This window comes from Rhinolophus ferrumequinum, chromosome 22 (assembly GCF_004115265.2).
Source record: "Rhinolophus ferrumequinum isolate MPI-CBG mRhiFer1 chromosome 22, mRhiFer1_v1.p, whole genome shotgun sequence".
In the NCBI taxonomy this organism is placed as follows: Eukaryota; Metazoa; Chordata; class Mammalia; order Chiroptera; family Rhinolophidae; genus Rhinolophus; species Rhinolophus ferrumequinum.
Window position 1 is genome coordinate 26629814 of NC_046305.1, and position 12764 is coordinate 26642577.

Here is a 12764-nt window from a genome sequence, read left to right on the forward strand (position 1 = left end):
GACTCAATGAACTTGTGCTGTCAGTGACTGAACCCTGCCACCAATGGTTTCAGAGTTCAAAGTTCAAAAAACAGGGAAGCTCCAAGAGTTTTCCACCCTAAGAGCATGGTCCCTTCTCTTTACTCTCACACTTCCTATGCCATCCTCTTCCCCTACCCAAATACCTCAGCCAGTGCTTTGGATGGAGAAGCTAATATTTATAACTTCATAACTGGAAAAGAAAAGGTCTTCTTGTCAGTTCAAGAATTAGCACCTTTAAGACAGAGTGATCTGTCTCTGTATATGCTCCCATAAAAGACTTTCCCTTCTCAACCAGTATCCATCCCCCAAATGGCAGCTTTAGTAACTTAACAGTTGGCTTAGTTCTTTGTTGGGAACAGCATGAAGTTCAGGCACGGAACACCTTGGCTTTTAAGTTTCAGGCAGTCTCAGCTTTTAAACAGTCTCTCACAGTCCTCATTTAGATTGCCAATGAGATTTTTTAAAAAGATAAAATATTCTGGACAGAGACTTGAATCATCATTAGTTGTTTGTTCTTTCCATTGTTTCACCATTTTCCCAATCACGATCCAAATTTTAACAAAAATGTTTCCTGCCCATCTCCTTTCCTTCCCACCCTAGCCCTCCCACCCCCAAATAATACACCAGCCATAGTCAAAAACTACACACATGTTACGCTGTAAAACCGCAGTTAACACTGCTGGGAAGAAGGCTGTGGGTTGTGGAGAAGCTCTTTGAAGATCTACAGTATCTTTTTGCTCTCCACACAACCATTCTGCAAGTTTTGTCCTCCGTAGAAGGTCCTTTGCTTTTCTCAGTAAAGAGCAGAATGCGTTACCTTCCCTGAAACACTTATTCTCCATCTCCTCCACTGGAATTGGTGCGCAAAGTATACAGCATGGAATGGCTTTAAAGCACTTGGGTTGCTGTATGGCACAGAAACTATACTGGCTCTTCAAAGAACATCTTCTCAAGCCACCTCTGTGGTGTCAAGACAAGTAGAACTCCTTCCCTTCCGCACTTGAAATCCAGTCAGATGTGACAGAGGCTGGTACTCAGGAGAGTTCATTCTTGCCATTTTTTTTGTCATCATCCTCCGCGGGGTAGGAATGCCATGGCAGCCTTTCCTCTTAGAAGGATATGACAACCTGGGGGCACTTGACACTGGGTTCCTTGGCAGGGACCTGGTCAGCCTCATCAGTTTTTCCATTTCATCAGGAACATGAGTTCTCCACTGTAGCCCGTTGCTCCAATAATCTGCCCTGGCTCCAAACCCCGCCGCAAAGCCTCATGGCTTTTCTGACTCTTCTTTCTTCTTTGGTTTGTTCTCCTCTCCCATATCTGCAGAATCAGAGTCAGATCTGAGCTTGCCTCTCTCTGATTTATCTGTCTCAATTGCTGTTTTCTGTGACTGTAGAAACTAAGCAATGAAGTTGGGGCAATCCAGGTGCTCTTCTGACTCCCACGGTGTTGTCCTCATCTGAGAGCCCCTTCACTGTAGCGAGTTCTCCATTTTGCCCTTTACCACTGGATAGCCGAGAACTTTTTCCACCACATATTCCTCTTCCTCTTCTTCTAGCACCTCCTCCACCTTCTTCTCTTGTTTTGTTTTTTTCCCCATAGTGCCCTCCAGCTTCTTTCTGGTATTAAGAGTGAGGCTGCTCAGAGCAGCGCCCAAGAACCAAGAGGTGCCACGCTACTGGCACGTTGCTGCAGGAAGGGAGCAGTGGTGCCCAGAAAAGTAACAGGCCAAGAGGGAGGGGGAGCCCCTCAGTAAAGCAGTATACCACAGGCCCCTGCCAAAGGCCCTCCCCTGACAAATTTTATTGAGCACATGCTATGTGCCAGGCACCGCACTAGGCTCAAATACAGAAGTTTAAAAACCAAAGTAAAACTTCGGGGCTTTTATGGAGCTTATATGCTAGTTGATTTTCAGCAAGGGAAGCAGATGTTGGCTTCAGAAAGATCACTCTGGCTGGGGTGTTGGAGGAAAAGTTGGAGGGGAGAAAGACTAGAGGTTCACAGCTGTGGGGACAGAGCCAGGAGTGCAGTTTCCAGGCTCTCGGCCTCACGTGGAAAGGTGCTGGCTCAGGTAGTAAATGGCCATCAACTGTGATTGAATGGCCATCAGCTGTGGCTAGTTGGCCGTCAGCTGTAACCAGTGAGCCATTGGCCACTAACATAACTGCTGTGGCTACACTAGCAGAAAATGGGGGCTAGCAAGGGCAGATTGTGGATTGAGGATAGCAGAGAGGCGGATGCCCCCAGCAAGAATATAGTGGTATGACTCCCCCATCTATGGCTCCGTGGGTGTTTCTTTTTGGCCTAGCCACATCCTGCGTTCTTGTGAGGGGAGCGGGAGCTGAGACCCCACAGGCTACCCCAGACGACAACAGTCTTTTCAGTTTCACATCCTTCCTTGGGCACATCCTCTTCTGTCAGGCACCTTCTTTCCACTTTATCCTTCCACCATACCTATTCTGCAACCCCTTCTGCCCCCAATGATTTAACATTCTACACCTGGGCTTCCCAGCACTGCAGAAGAAAATGATGAACATATTCATATTGCAGCCCCCACATATCTGATCCCAGCCATATCCTCAATTCTGCTGACAATTCCATTTCTCTAAGAAGCTACCACTCTTATTCCTTTCAATGGCTATTTTAACCTTAACCACTTTCCTTAATCCTCAACCCCATCTTGACCCCTTCTCTCTCAGGAGATGACTTAGAGACTGCCAGGCAGCAACCAGTTCTCTTCACTTCTAACCTCTAGGTTTAGCACAAATACATGTGCGCATGCACCCTTCCTTTCAAACATAAACCAACTCTAACATAAAGCAACTCTTCCTTTCAAACATAAACCAACTCAAACATAAAGCAACTCTACCCTCCTGTGCCTGGATCCCATCTCCTCTGCGACATTTTTCATCAGTCATCTCTCCATCTCTTTTGTCTTTCGCCTCTACACATGTTTAAGCATTTTCCATCTGAAAAAGAAAAGATATACCCCAAATTTTCCTCTTGATTTTGTATTCCCCATATCTATTGCCTTATCTATTTATCTTTCCCATTAATTGCCAAGCTTCTAGTAAGAATGGTCTATATTCACATGTCTCTTTTACTCCTTAACCCACTGGAGCCTGGTTTAACTATGACTCTTCTCACACCACTGGTACTGGTGACTTTCTTGTCAATCCAAAGAGCATTTTTTCAGCTCTGTCCTCTAGCATGTCCCTGATGCACTTGTGTTCCACCATTCTTTCCCAACACTTTCTCCCACCCTCCTTTCTGACACTCTGTTGTCTTAGTTTTTCTTTTTTTAATTAAAGTTTACTGGGGTGACAATGGTTACTAAAGTTACATAGGTTTCAGGTGTAAAATTCTGTAATACATCATCTATATATCACATTGTGAGTTCACCTCCCAGAGCGAGTTCTCTTTCCATCACCATATATTTGATCAGTCTTAGTTTCTCTATCAACTTGGTTATTTTTTCTCAATTTCTTTTGCAGCTCTCTTCCTTCCTCTATATGCCCACCTGGGTGATCTCATACATAGCCATAACTTTGTTGACTTCCTATAATCTGAAGAGTCCAAAATTGATATGATTTGTCCACACCTCTACTTTGAGTTTAGTTTCATAAATCCACTGTCTACTAGACATCCTCACCTAAACATTCCACAGATACCCACCGCCAACCTACAACCTAACATGTCCAAAATTAAACTCATAATTGCTCCCTCAACACGTGGACCCTGTCTTACTATAGTCCTTCAGTTAGTGAATGGCACCACCTGCCACCAATTCCTAAGGTGTCATGTGGGAAGTAATTCTAGATTCCTTCCCCTCCCTGATTCCCTACATTCAATACATTAGCAAATGTTATTGATTTGACTTCCTAATTATCTCTTGTATCTGCCCTTTCCTTTTTATCCCTGCTGTCACAACCCTGGCACAGTTTTGAGATTCTCTAATCTTGCACTCTGAATTCAGCCATGGATTCCTTGTTGAGCTCCCAGCCTGTATTCACGTGGGAGTCCAGAACTAGTCAGTCCAAGTTGTGCCTCTGTGGTATGCAGATTATTTTGAACAAAAGGCAACGTTAGCCGCAGGCTCAAGAGGAGTTCCTGTCCCCACCCCTAACTACCTAGAAGAATTTGAATTACAGGTCTTGCCCATGAGAGATTATCAGAAATAATTTCTTTTAACTTATTTATAGGGCAGGGCAAACTTCTATTTACTAAAATTCTACTCTTGTTATCATCCTGCAATGAACTTTTGAAGCCCGCATGGCACCTTACCTCATCCCTAGCTCAGAATGTCTTATATACCCACATTCCTTTTCTATCTCTGAACCGCTCGTGCATGTGGAGTCTCTGATTCTCTCATGTATGCGGGGTTCCCATACATATGTATGTATTAAATTTTTTCTTGCTAATCTGTCTTATGTCTGTTTGAGTATTAGACCAGCCAAAGAATCTTGCGGGCAGAGGAAAATTGGTTCCTTCCCCACCCTGGTAACATGGCAGAAAGGAAATGGCACACTCCAGTTTGAAAAGACAATTTACAAAGGGTCAGCTGGGTATAGGAGAACCACAGCAATTCTGTACAGTACAAAAGAAAAATAAAAAAAGATTATAGTGTACAGTACACCGGGGCCAGCGGGAAAGCAAGTATCTACCCCCCAGGCCTGAAAAGTCAAAGGAAGGGAGTGATTATCTGAATTAGGAGAGAAGGAGGGAGAAGGAGAAGGAGAAGGAGAGGGAACAACCTGGAGGGAGCTGTGATCTTTGGTTAAGGGTGGCAGCCAGCCCACAGTGAACCAAAGACAGGGATCCTGAGGAATAAACATCCAGACCTCCTTGGCCTCCTTCCTCCCAGTCTTCTCTCGTGGCTCCCATTGGCTAATGCCTACTAGAAAGCCAGAGGGTTCAGAATGGATCTGCAGGGGCAAAGGGAAGCCCTGCAGTGCATCTTCCAAATACTCCTGTGTAATATGCCAAGAAGTTTTATTTTTGATCACATCACTCCCAGCTCCATTTGTCGAAACCCTGGGTTCTCTGCCACAAACAGGAGAAAATCAAAACTTATTGATGTGCCCTGGTTTCTCTCATAACTCAAAATTTTCTCCCCACTGAAATGTATTAGAAAGACTTTTATATCATCCAGCAACCCAAGCCTACTTCCTGTTGGCTCTCTGCTCCCGACTTTTCACTCCAGCAGCACTGAAACAGTGACGGCCCCTATGCTCCTCTGTTCTCTCAGTCTTCCAAGCTTAGCCTGATGACATTAATTGTGAACAAGTGTGACTGAGTGAGTGAATAAATGCGTGTTTATCTCCTGTGGTGCTTGAGGATCCGGAATAAGACCATATATACATTATGGTATGTGCGCAGAGCAGGTTGTCCAGAGTCATCAAAACGGTTCACTTACATTCTCTCACTTGATCTTCACAATAGCCTTGCGTGCCAGGTGAAGCCAATATTATTACTGATGCTCAGATCGTGAAGTTGACTACCCACAGTCACATCGCAGTGGGTAGAGAGAAGAAACACAAGCCTCAGTTTCCTCTCATGGGCTTCTCTTCCCATTACCTCACTGAAGTTGCCTGCAATGAAGGGTCTTCGGCATTTGCCCAGATTTCATCTTACACGAGAACAAAACAGTGAACTCTGAGTAGTGAACTCACTTTTTTATTCATTTTTTATTAGTTTCAGGTGTACAAAACAATATAATAGACATTTCATCCCTCACAAAGTGATAACCCCCTCCCCCAATCTATTGCCCCTCTGACATCGTGTGTATCTATTACAATCCCATTGACTCTTTTCCCTGCGCTATACTCCATATCCCATGACTATGTATATTGACATTCAGTATCATCAACTTCAGCTTCAGGTGTACAGTGCAGTAGTCAAATATCTACACCATCTATGAAGTGGTCTCCCTAATAAGACGTGTACCTATCTGACATCCTACAAAATCTTTACGTTATTGATTATATTTCCCAAACTGTCTTTCATATCCCCATGGCAATATTGTAGTTACCAATTTATGCTGTTTAATCCCTTCCCCCTTCTTCCTCATCCCCATCCTCCTCCCTTCTAGCAACCATCAGTTTTTCCTCTATATCTCTGAGACTATGTCTGTTTACTTTGCTCATTTATTCAGATCTTTAGATTCCACATATAAGTGAGATCATGTGGTATTTGTCTTTCTCTGACTGACTTATTTCACTTAGCATAATGTTCTCTAGGTCCATCCATATTGTTGCAAATGGTAAGATTTCATTCTTCTTTATAGCCGAGTAATACTCCGTTTTGTAAATGTACCACAGTTTTTTAATCCAGTCGTCGTGGACTCACTTTTTAATTGCTTTCTCCCCTCCGTAGGACATCCTTTGGGTCTTCCAATCCCCTTATGAACAGTTACCCTCTTACTGAGCTCTGGAGTCTCTTTCAAGTCTACTACTATTCTATGAATCTAAGGATTGTGTTGGGTTTGTCACACAGTTTAATATTAATAAATTGTTTTTAAAATTTTTTGGGGGGAATATTGGGGAACAGTGTTTTTCCAGGACCCGTTAGCTCCATGTCAAGTCGTTGCTTTCAATCTAGTTGTGGGGGCACAGCTCACTGGCCCATGCGGGAATCCAACCCTCGACCTTGGTGTTATGAGCACTGTTCTCTAACCACTGAGCCAATCTGCCACCCAATAAAGAAATTTTTAAAAATGCTTTTCTGACACCTTTGTCTTTTTTTTTCTTTAAACTCTGGTGAACCCAAGACAAACTGTAATAGTAGCACTTTAACAAATATTTCCTTGAGACCAGGGAAGGATAAGGTTGACAAATGTTTTCATGGAACCCTAGCTGGGAAACCCTGGGCATCTGAGGGAGGTTAGGATTCTTGAGACCCTGAATACCTTAAAGAGGATTGCAGTGGAGGGAGGCTGAGAACCAGGTGTCATCTTTGTAGTCTGGCAAGAAAGAAAGAATGGGGATCCTGGGGAAGAACAAGATTTAGGTTTTGAGGAAAATATACTTTGAGATCAGAGATCATAGTTATAACACATATCAAATGCAAATGAGGATCTGGTCAACTATTGGTTTCTTTTGCGTAGAGGCTCTAGGAAAATTCTAGAGACGACCGCTCAAAGAAAGGTACTTACTTAAGAGTCGAAATGTTAAATATAACATACTCTATGAAAAAGCTTTTTCCCCCCTACCATATAGTTGGGTTGGAGGACCTGTCACCTACCCTACCCCCTCAGGTTGTTGATTGCTATTCTTTGCGGGTCTGGTCCGACCCCCTTGAGCGAATAGAAAAACCAAGGAGGCTGAGTGTGCCAAGCGCTGAGACAGATTCCCCGACATCGGACCTCGAGTAGGAGTTCTTTCCGGCATCGCTGTCCTAACGACCCGGGTTGGTGGTGTGTGGAGCAGTGAAATTCCTCAAACCGATAACAGGACCTCAAAACTCTGTCATTTCCAGCAGAAGGACTTAGCATTTTATTTGACACAGTGCAAAGGGAACAGCAGTGCCCATCTGCAAAAACCCTCACCCAAGTGGGAAGTGGGAATCTTCACTCTTGGAATTTCCAAGCAAAACTTGCCATGGGCGCGTTTCTCCTCCCGGCGCCCATGCGGGGAGCGAGGGAGGGAGTCGGAGGGGTGGGGGGCTAGAGCAAAGGGGAGGAGAGTGGGGGAGGGGAGGAGAGGATGAGGTGGAGGGGAGTGTGGGGAGAAGAGAGTATGGGAGTGGGGGAGGGGCAGAGAGGGGAGGGGAGAGGGTGAAGGGAGGATAGGAAAGGTAGAGGAGAGAATGAGGTGGAGGGGAGGGAAGCGGAGGAAAGAGTAGGAAAGCGGGGGAGGGGAAGAGAAAGGAGGGGAGGGGCGGGGAGGGGCGGGGAGGGGAGGGGAGGGATGGAAAGCTTTCAGAGCTGCTGGTCCGCCCCGCCTCTCGCTGGGGCTCGGAGGGTTCGGCGCTGGAGCCGAGGCTGGGGCTGGCGCGCCGCGGCCGCGTGTCCTGCGCTGGCAGGCAGGTCTGGCCAAATCGCGTCGCTGTGCAGTGCGCCGGGTTCCCGGGAGATGGCCTCTCGGCTGTCGCCCGCTGCTCCGACTATTGTCTCACGCGGGGTTGTTTGACTGCGGGCTGCGCACGCTCTCAGCAGAGAGGACTTTCTTTCCCCGGAGCTGGTCCCGGCGCCCCTTCCTGCCTCCCAGCTGCTCCAGAGCTCAGAGCCCAGAGAGGGCGCGGCGCAGAGGGGCGGTACGCAGCCGGCTGGCGAAGGGCCGAAGAAGCAGGGAGCTGTGGGGCCAGTCGCCCCCGTCGCGGCCGGGTCTCGCAAGAGAGCCTGTGGGGAGCACAGGTAGGACGCGCGTCCGGTCGAGAACGCCGGCTCTAGGGCTGCAGATGGCCCGGCATGGAGGCAGCGGCGGTCAAGGGACTGTCCCACCAACATGGCAACAGCCGAGGCTCAACAATGGCAGGAGCCGAGGGTGCCGGAGCGAGCTGAGCGGCAGACGTCGTGGGGGCGACAGCTCCGGCCCGCAGCGCGAAGCAGGTTGCCGACCCCCACCGCCAACCCGCTCCAGCAGTTTCGGGGCGTCTCGAGCCCCCGGGACCCCTTTCTCTACCCCTTTCTCTCTAAACACACTTTCTGCTAGGTGATCTGAGCCAATCAATGGTTTTGGGGTTTGTTTGTTTAATATAGGAAATAAAAAGCAAAACCTGCTGTGAAGCGGGGTGGTGCTTTCTGGTGCGGTGGGTGAAAAGTCAGCATCTAGCCTAGGAAATATATACATTTTTTTAGTCAAACGGATTGTAGACTTGGCGTTTCCCTTATAAGGATACTGGAGCAAAAGTAGAAAGCCTGGGAGAGAGAGAGGGACCCTCAGGCCCGAGTTCCCGGTCCTCGGGGGTGGCGCTGCTCTCCTGGTCTGTACTTGTCTCTCATTTTAAGCTCCCGACAGCTGTGGCTTTGATGCCGGGGAGCCACCGCAGCAGCAGGAAGCCCAAGGGAGGCTGCCCAGCTGGGGTTGGGTGGGGTAGGGTAGGGAGCCCAGGGACTTGGCAGGGTCCGGGGTGGTAGGAAGAGGTTACAAATGTGTGAGGTTAATGAGTGCACACACCCTCCTGTGTGTGAAGAAGCTGCCATTGCTCTTGACCCTTCAGGCCAACCATTTCTCCCTGTATCTCCACCCCTTTTGGGGTCTTTGTGGCTTCCCTCCACCTACCACCCACCCCTAGCCATGCCTGGGATGGAATCTATTGTCTCCAGCTGCCCTGATGTTTTTTTCTCTATTCCATTGGGAAATTTTGTACCCAGCATGGCACCAGATTCTTTAGCACACAGCTACCCCTGCTCCCAGAAGTGGATCAACACTGCCCCTCCTTTCTCTCTAAACTACCTGACTGTCTGGGACATGGCCAAGCAGATGTTACCAATTTGCACTGAATTCCAACCCTGTAGCAGTTGCTGAATGAAAACTTACTCTTGCCACACTGAGCCTTGGAAAGATATTGGAAGAGAAATGGCCCAGGGGGTGACAACCCTGATCCCCAAATACTCCTCTCTCCCCAAACCCAGCTATGGATCCCAGAGCAGAGCAGTTCTTAGGCTTCGGAATTGTGGCTCCTCCAGAGCCCAGCGGTCCCATCTGGGGATGTGTCCATGGAAAAATTAAGTCAAGGCACATTTTATAGCTCTGCCTGGCAGCCAGCATCTGAGGAGATGGTGGCTGCTTCTCCTTTGGTCTTTGGATAAGCCCAAGGTTTCATTTCCACGGCTCTGAATTTACTGCTGAATGTGCATGTGTGTGTGTCTGCATCTGATCAAGCTCTCAGCCTGGCCGGAGGTACCTTGTCCATTTCCCTCTCCCTGGAAGCACTGGTGAGGAAGGCCTCAGGCTTTTCCCTGCGGTGCTCCTTTGGGGTTGCCCAGTGGCCTGGACTGCTTGTGGTCTTTGCCATGACCCAGTGGTGCTCTAGCAGATCTTCCACAGCCTTTGGTTCCCTCTTTGTGCTTCCCTCAACCCACCTGGACCTGGCGCTTTGCAGGAGTCTCATGTCTATGGTCCTTCAGCCTGGACAGCTCTACTCCGGCCAGCAGGGAGAAAAATGAGGGATCTCTGTTCCTTTTGGAGTTTGTAACTGGCCATAAACTTCAGGCTCCTCATGCTCCTGGGATGTGAACTTGGACATGATAATGTGGAGAAGTAGAGAAAACAGTGAGTAGAGTCAGTGTCAGGAGACCTGGCTTTGAGTCCTGGTGTGACTTATTTCCTCTCTGTGAGTATGGACAATTTGTGAACCTGTTTAAGCCTTATTTTGCATATCTGTAAAATGGGAAAAAATGCTCACAGGATTGTTTTAAGGATGAAACACACTGTTTACTATGAACTGAATAAAATCATGTATGCAGAAGCACTCTGAAAATTGCAGAGTGTTATACAAATGTCAGTTATTCATCCTGAATTTAGCCTTAGTGACAAGGAAGGGAGAGCTGGTGGTGGTGGGGGAGGGGTGGGAGGACAGGGATATGGAATAGAGAATGTTCCGGAATCTTTCCTTTCTTGCTAAGGGAAGAGAGATGTGACAATACCAAAGTAACTGTTCCTTGGGTATTTCTCTTCAAATAGGGTTGTCAGGATGAGTACTGAGAGAGAAGGAAAGACTGCTTAATGATATTTGCAGGGACTTGGGAAGAGACATATACCCCCTCAAAGGCTGGCTACTATCTATAGGCAGAGTAATGCTAAGCTAGCAAATAATATAATAGCTAGCACTCACCGATGTGAGCCAGCTAGTAAATGACAGAGAAGGGATTTGAAGCAGGCAGTCTCACCCTGTGCTCGTAAACCTCGATGGCACTATCAGGCAGATATTGGGTCTTGGGAGAGTAGAAAGGGGCAGCAGAGTTGCAGAATTTTTTGGTAGTGGATTCCTTGACTTGAATGCCCATGAGATGTCACCAGACTGGACATACCCTTAACTAATAAGCCCCAGTCCAGCATAGCATCTCTAATTCCCAGTTGTTTGAGGGGTGAGGCACATGTGTGTGAATTCCGTGGGTTCCTGCCTTACTGGTCTTTCTCATTCATATCCTTACCTTCAGTGTAAGAAGACCAGATAATTAAATCAAGTAATTTTGCCACCTTTTGGGCAATTCTAGTAAGAAGTTTAGGACTTGGGGGCCCTGGGATAATTGAGGCAGATCTTTTGTTTTGGTATTTCCATATGTGTTTTATTTTGTATCTGTTTTATGAAGTAAAAGAAGACTGTTCTTGCATTTCCTGTGATCACACAAAGTGTTACAACTGGAAACGACCCTGGAGATCATTTCCATGAGAAGTCAGAGGGCTACTAGCAATGCTGGCACTTTGTGCCTGCCCCATAGGTCACAATATGACCAGAAGGCATAGGAAGGGTAAGGGGGATAAAGAGAAGAGATCCAAGAGGATTCCAATTTTAGGAAATACTAAAGTTTGCCTTGCCAGGTAGAAGAAATAGATGTGAGCTCTTCTTGTCTTACGTCACAAACTAACCCTGAAACCCAATAAGAGTAATGATTGTGCCCTTCAACTATGGAGAGCGCTGTCTTTCTCTCTCTCTCTTTCTTGAGAGCCCAGCTTTCCTGAAAGCAGAGCATCTGTCCCATTCCTACCTGCCATGCTGTTATGCCTTCCAAAGGACTAGGAGCACTATTAGACTGCATTTAATTCTGACCAAGAAAGGAGAGATTGTTTGCATCGTAGATATTAGGGGAACCTTGGAGAAGGCAACTATACTTTCCTAAAAAACGTTATAACCAGGGAAGTCAGATTTCCACTCTAGACTTCAAGAAGGCAGGTTTTTTGTTTTTTTGTTTTTAATTAAGAGAAAAGGTAGATACATTTAGTTCCCTGACAAGAGACTTTGAAAGATAGAGTGGTTCCAGGGGATTGGCAAATGCAAATGCTCTGAAGTGCAATTCTTTTTTTTTTTTTAAGATTTTTCTTTTTTTTTTTTAATTGGGGAAGGGGTACAGGACTTTATTGGGGAACAGTGTGTACTTCCAGGCCTTTTTTCCAAGTCAAGTTGTTGTCCTTTCAGTCTTAGTTGTGGAGGGCACAGCTCAGCTCCAGGTCCAGTTGCCATTGCTAGTTGCAGGGGGCGCAGCCCACCATCCCCTGTGGGGCTCGAGGAATTGAACTGGCAACCTTGTGGTTGAGAGCCCACTGGCCCATGTGGGAATCGAACTGGCAGCCTTCGGAGTTAGGAGCATGGAGCTCTAAACGCCTGAGCCACTGGACCGGCCCCCTGAAGTGCAATTCTGACTATGCTGTTATAGATGACCTCAGCAAGGAAGGGAAAAAGAAGTAACCACTTGAGCAAATAGTCAAGTACTAAGAAAGGCAAGAGGATGGCCACTGCCATTGAACATCCGTCCACCTATAGCTTTTCAAACATTATCTTCATTTTGCCATCTCCCCAACCTTGGAGGAAATGGATGATGAAATTGTCTCTTCTCTCCTTTCCAGTTGGGAGAACAGAGGTTTATATTAGGTTTAGATTCCAACCAAAAATTCAGAAACGTGTCTAAGATTGTATAACTAATTAGAGAAGAGCTGAAGTTTGAATCTAGGCCAGGGGTCCTCCAGAATCTGTGTTCTTTCTGTGCTGCACTGAAGGGACCTGTGAGAAAAACAATGTCAGTGAAGCCCAAGTTCTGAATGAGATGGGGCTTCCCCAAAAGCCAGATGACAACAGAAAGGGTT

At 46.8% G+C, this 12764-nt stretch overlaps 1 protein-coding gene and 1 pseudogene across 1 annotated transcript in view; one reads left to right on the top strand and one right to left on the bottom strand.

Moving 5' to 3' along the window:
- Positions 1–1055: 1055 nt before the first annotated feature.
- LOC117015040 (chromobox protein homolog 1-like) lies at positions 1056–1621 on the bottom strand (annotated as a pseudogene).
- A 6310-nt stretch (positions 1622–7931) lies between these two features.
- The window catches only part of PIK3C2B (phosphatidylinositol-4-phosphate 3-kinase catalytic subunit type 2 beta), a 64861-nt gene continuing 60028 nt past the window's right edge, over positions 7932–12764 (top strand). Inside the window, exon 1 of the mRNA XM_033092945.1 lies at positions 7932–8374. The gene's annotated coding sequence lies outside the window, so the exon portion shown is untranslated. The remainder of the gene's footprint in view (positions 8375–12764) is intronic.